Raw genomic sequence first — 6,524 nt, 5'->3', positions numbered from 1 at the left:
TGTCACCAGAAATAAATACCCACCCGGGGCTGAGGGCAAGCAGAACTGAACCTCAGGCTTCGGTATTGTCTGCTCCAGGTTTAAAATACTCCTGGAAGGTGAATCTGAGGAATGAAGCTCAATGCAAGTAAATATTTTTGACCTATGCTTTGGCTGTGGGTAATTTACAACACGCTTGAAAATCTGATCTGGGTTAGGTCCAATTCACAGAAGTTTATTTCCAAGGCAGTTATTTATAGACTGCCTTCCTGGCTCTCGGGTTTCTTGGGGAAGTGTCTGAACATCAGCTCTCTGAGCAATCACCATAAAATTAAAATTTTCAATTTTAATGGTGAACAAACAGTTTAAGGAAAGTGAAATATTATCCCACAAATCCTTCTTTTCACTTAAAGCTTTGAGTCTTTAAATATTTATTAGCAGTGTCTCTACTCTGCAGCAATGTTAAAAGGCTCAGCCCATTCTAAGGAGGAAAACAATCCATTTGATTAAAAACAAAGAGAAAATGCCATTTCTAAAGGCGGCCTTCAAGTCAGATTACAGTGTTTGGAAAAACAATTGGCACTTTTGTCTTCTATGTAGTACATCTAGAAATGGGTTTTGGTTTTTTTGTCTCCCTTAAACCTCCTTTGCCCTACAAATTTTGTGGTTCCTTCTCATGGCTTGACCCTGTAGGAGCAATAGTGGAATTTCTCTGGGCAGATCCACCAAGTTGCTCTCTAAATTGAGTTCTTCGTGTGCTTCATGTTCTTCATTTGCAGGCGTGGGGCCCTTGGGTTCTTATTGTTCTATTTTAAATTCTGTTTTTCTCTTGCTTTAGCTATGAAGGAAACAGCTTCCTGTAATCTCGGAGGATGACAACTTGAGGCTTGGGAAATCTGAGGAAACTTTATCTCCCCATGCACTGATCGAACTATCTGTACATTTTCTTTCTTTTTTAAAAAAAAAGAAAAAAAGAAAAAGCTTAAAATCTTTTAAATTATTCTCTGCACAGTAGTAAACAACGGTGAAGAAAGATGTGATTACTGAATAGGATTTCAAGTTTTATCTGCATCAAGTTGTCAGCTGCAATAGAACCCCCTGAACGGTGGGTGGACGGGGAGCTGGCATTGCTTTGCCTGGGGAGGTGCCTGGTACCTCCTGGGAAGGGGAGAATGATGAAAACCTTCATTTAAAATGTGAGTTCCCAAAGAAAATTAGCTCGTTGTAGAAAATGGTCTCATTTGTAAATCTCTGCAAGGTTATCTTCTGTAAAGGTTGTTGGGTTAACCATAGCTAGAAGGACCACGCTAGTTGTTTTAATCACTTAGTAGTGAACATTTAAGAAGTTATTCTTATGGGAAAGTCCTGGTTTTGTGTGTGTGTGCGTGCTTCATAAATACATGCAGGATTCAGTGGCAACAAGGGCTTTGCAGTGGTCATCTGTACCAGTATACAGGGAGAGGAAACCTCTCCACCAAGAACCCACAGAGGAGAGAAAGGGGAGATGGGACCAGTACCATAGCCTGCCCATGACGGGGCAAGGAAAAAGTGCCAGAGCCGGTACAGAGAGCTCTGGTTCTCTAGAGAGCTAACCCACCTCCCTGACTCTTCTTTCAGGCCAGCCTCATAAGACCAGCAGTGTTCTTGGAGGGTCTGTGCAAACAAACAGGGCATGGTGTGTTCCTGTCATGCTTTTGATATCAGCTTTAGCTACCCTATATAACTGAATTGTCAGGGAAATTCTCTAGGAGATGAAGCAATAAAAAGCTTGATAAAAGGAAATATAATCCGTTAAATGAGGTAGGACTTTCTCGCAAGTGTATAATGTCATAGAAAAGCAAATATAAAGCTAGGTAATACACCTCGTCTTCAGCTGAGCCACTTAACTTGGTTTGCTCAATGTATGTGCAACCCTCACTCTGAAGTCTGCTAGTTCAGCCTGTGAAGGTTATCACCTCTGCCTTGTCTCAGGTAATTAGAAATATCTACTAAATAGCCCAGCTTCTCTCCCTCTGGTGCCAGAAGACGACAGATTCTTGGTAACTGAGCCCTCAGCTAAAAGGGCTGCTGCAGTTAGACCTCACTGCAAAAGATAAGGTAGCACCAAAACTGTTGATGGCAGAAGGATGGAAAACAAATTATCGTGCCTGAAATCAAATGAGTTTTAATTAGTGCATCTAATTGTCTAGTGAAAGTTCTAAATGCCATTTGTATCTTCATTGTTGCTTTAAACACTGACAAACTCGTCAGAGGCAAACAAATTGCAATGTATGCCACTAAAGCTAAAACATACCAGAAGTGAAAGAAGTGATTTGGGAAAGAAGTGCATTTTTGGGAAAGCTGCTGTAGTGCTGAAGTTCATGCATCGCATCCCACCTCTGGGAGCTTTATATATCAAATACCCACGTAGCACCAGGATTTCTACCCGCTCTCAATTAGACAGCATGAGAACTCCTGCAGTCACAATCCCTGAACTCCCAGTCCTGTCTCTTGGGAGGAGACCTCTCCCCATGTGCACCAACATGGAAAGACATGGAAAGGTCTCCTCTCTTCTCCAGGCGGGTTCCTGCAAAACCAACACCACTGAGCAGTGGTCCTGCCTGGGGAAGGGGGAAGCTTTCACTTTAGCTGGAGAAGGAATTTAAGTCTTCCAGAGGCTAATTTCTTCAGAGTTAAGTCTGAGTAACACCCAGCACAGGCTCTGTAGAAGCCTAAGCAAGCTGAGCTTGGCACAGATCTTTATTTTTCTTGTCCATGTCAGTTTTTCCTTCTGGTTTCCTCTTAAAAACTACAAAATACATACCTACAGACAAGAGCATATCTACATCTTGCCAGTGTGCACATAGCTTGCAGGCTGGGGATACTCTACAAGATTGAGACAAGACCTTGTTGGGTTTTGTTGTTGTTGTTGTTTGGCTTTTTTTAATCTAAATTTTGTGTCCTGCAGGAGGAAAGGAACAGTCGTGTAAGAACAGAAGAGTACAAAGCGTCATAAATAAATCTGGGCTAGAGTTTAGAGACAAGTTCCTCACCTTGGAGGAAGGGAAGAGTTTGGGAACTGCCCAGTAGCAGGTGGGGAAGAAGTGGTCAGAACAACCTTAAAATCACAACCTGTTAAAAGCAATCGGATGGGACAGTAGGCAACCTGGGGCTGGGATGGGAGGGGACAGAACTGTATCTATGACCACAAAGTGCAAGGTTTATCTAGGCTTCTGCCCTATACTCGTTAAAGGAAGAGCTTCTTGGGTGGAAAGACCCACTGCCAATTGTAGAAGTGGTCCAAGTCCCTGAAGGTGATCTGCAAAATGAAACAGAAGCAAAATGGGAACATATCTCTTTGATTTTGCAGCTAGCCCCAGAGCCCCTCAGTCTTTTACTTCTGATCTTTTAGCGGAGCTGATTGCATATCTTTGAGGCCTTCGGTCCTCAGCTGTAGAAATAAAAGCTCAGTGAGCTGGGCTGGCTGCTGATTCACCTCTAGGAGTAGAAACGGCATTAGAGTCTGATCAAAGCCTTATTCCAGTGGGGGGTCTTCCTGTAGCATTTCTGTACAGACCCGAAGATATGTAAATGTTCTGCAGAATCTGACATACATGATTAACGTTAAGCATCTCTCGTTGATGAATTCTTTCTAATAAAAGGGAACTTAAAACTCGGATAAACCCTCCTGAAAAACAAGCCTGTGCAGAGCCACAAGTAAGCATCCTTTCCCTCCATTGTTTTTACCACCCTGCAAATTTGATGCATCCTCATTCTGCTGATGCTTAAATGTGTGAATAATCTGTCAGGAGCCTCAGCCATTTCTTCCTTTTATATTACACAGAATGGTGTTATGGCAGCTCTCTGCAGTCTTCTATCCCATAGCTTCCGTGGTACATTTATTAGCAGAAAACAGCCAGTGCTTTGAAATAAAAATGAATTTAGGCTTGCATATTTAATGCAGAGGGAAGGAGTTATTTTTTGTTGCTGTTTTCTTTTTCTGTCCTTTTTTTTTTTACCTGCTCCGAATAGGGATGCTTTTAAGTCTTTGGTGTTTATGCTTCAAGCTAATGCAAATAAAACAGTGACTAAACTAGCTGGATTTTCAATGTATGCAGAGAATCACAAATTTTATGGACTGTTGATGTTATCTGAAAGAAATCTCAAAGATTTACACTGAATAGTGAATTATAGGAGGAAAAATTTCCTTTGTTCCTACCACTGTGGGTTAAGGGAAACATAATCTTTTTGAAGGAGCTTGATGTAGTATTTTTGGGGTGAGATTACAAGTTTGGTTGATGAAAACACTTGGGTTGATGAAAACAACTTGGGTTGATATAACAGAATATACATCGACTTCTGCAAGACACGTAATTTGGTACCACAGAGCCCTTCATATTAAGTAACTAGAGAGCATGAAAATGAATATTGTGTGTATTAGGTGGATTTAAAGCTGCCTAACTCATGGTGCTCAAAATGACCACTGTCGGCTGCTGGTACTGTGGGGGCTCTCCAGAGCTCATCTTTTTCTCCCTTTCCATGATGCTTACCAGCTGACTGGAAATGGCACTGGGAATGAGATTCCAGCTCACAAATCGGGACAGTGTCATGGGGAGAGATGGCAAAGGATGGCTGGTGGAAAAATGTGCTGAATATGAGCTCACCTATAGCCAAAATGTTAGCGTGGTCCTTGAGCACGTATAGTCTGGGAAGAGGATATTGCCTCTGTGCTAATGTAATTGCTATATGAAGAGTCTGTCTAGGTCAGCAGTTCAAAAAGAGTTGGGGTTAATCAGGGTCCTTCTAAGAAGATTTACCAAAATAATAGAATAATTGATTAACATGCCTTATTGTGAGAAATCTGAGCAATTTGCTTAGCTATTAGAATAACAGTTTTGTGTTAACCAAGGCAAGTCTTAACTTGCCACATCTGGAACAAAAGGTTGTAAGGGCAACCTTTTCAATATAGCAGATGAAGCTCTAACGAGATTCTGGGAGTTGAAGAGAAGCATCTTCACACAAGAAATGCGAGTGAACGGTCATTAGGACAATAACAGAGGTCATGGTCAAGTACCATTGCTGGAGAATTTTAGATGCATTTAGCATTGATGTGGAATTAAAAAATAATGTATTGGGAAAACCTGTGGGCCCAGCTATGCAGTTGAGGCTGGAGGTTCAAAGCAATTTTTTCACCCTGTGCCAAGGTCTCAAGAGCCCTCTGAATTCAGTCCCAGAGGTTGGCCCACTGCTTTCTGAACACCTGAAATCTCAGTCTGGGGAAAATTGTGTAGCTTTGGCAGCATCATGGAGACAGAAACCCATTCCACCATGCGGCGCTCTGAGAAAGGTCATGAGCATCTCCAGGAATCTGCCGGATCAAAGCTTTAGATTAGATTTCCTCCCCCCCTATTCACTTTGCACAGAGGGAAGAACCAAGGATGGTTTTAAAATAGGAACTCTATTTCTTATTCAACATTCAGGCCTAAAAATTGATGGAAACAGTAGCAATTAGAGCGGGTGAGAGTGAGTAAGGTGCCTCTTCCACTTCATTTAGTAAAGAAACTGAGTTGTCTCCCCTAGGCACTTGTCTTGCAGCTTGTGTGACTGCAGATGGCTGCCACTTTGAAGGAAGCCTGTAATTTAAAAGCAACTCTGAATCATTCTGCCTGCCTTTCTTGGCACAACACCGCTTCACTTTGCTGCTCTGCAGAGGCTGGTGTTCACAGGTTTATCTTCTTGACTGGCAACACAAACCAAGCCATGCATCCAGGAGTAATGGCAGGTGCCTTGAGGAAGACGAGGTCAAGTACTTCGGTCTACTGCCTCTACAGGAGGCAGACCATTTAGCAGCTAGCATTGCCTGATGCCCAGTGCTCCCACCTAAGCCTTCGTTATTAACCATCAGGGAAAGCATCTATCTCGTGCTCGTTCCCCTTAAGATCAAAGCTGTAATGCATATAACTGTTGTGGGGTGAGTAAGCTGAATGTTTCTTGGGAATAAGGCAACTGTGAAGGCTCAGCTCTGGCTTGATAGCTTGGAGTGATTCAAAGTAGATTTCTCTACGCAATACAGAAAGGTGTTGTATTATTACACCTTCATGAAGAGTCACAAATACCAGCCCTGAGGCCCCCAAGTAGGGTCCCAAATGGACCTATTGCTATTTCAGTGATTTAGCTATCTCAGGGTAGCAGGACTAATTAACAAGTGGTGAAGGCAGTGTGACTGCAGATTTATCCCCTTGTGCTAGTTTCTGTTTCCCATCTGCCATTTTCCTCTTTGCTCCTCAACCAGCTTCAACTCTTCGTCCCTTGTGTCAGGAGGAATGGGCAGGAGCTCCCCTCATGCCTTCTCCAGGGCTGGTGCTGTGTTGTTGACAGGCAGCATGGATGGAGCAGCCAGCTCCTTCCCATGGGGCTGGAGGATGCATCTCCATACAGGTTCATTCAGTAATGACCTGACTTGGGGGTCCTGAGCCATGTCCCACTTTCCAGTCAGCAATCAGCAAATTGCTGTGAAGCACTCTCCTGATGGTGCTTTTCTTCCTCTTTGGGCATTTCTGCAATGC

Source organism: Egretta garzetta, unplaced genomic scaffold, assembly GCF_000687185.1.
Source record: "Egretta garzetta isolate BGI_Z169 unplaced genomic scaffold, ASM68718v1 scaffold220, whole genome shotgun sequence".
NCBI classification, from domain to species: domain Eukaryota; kingdom Metazoa; phylum Chordata; class Aves; order Pelecaniformes; family Ardeidae; genus Egretta; species Egretta garzetta.
Note: the sequence above shows the minus strand (reverse complement) of the source record.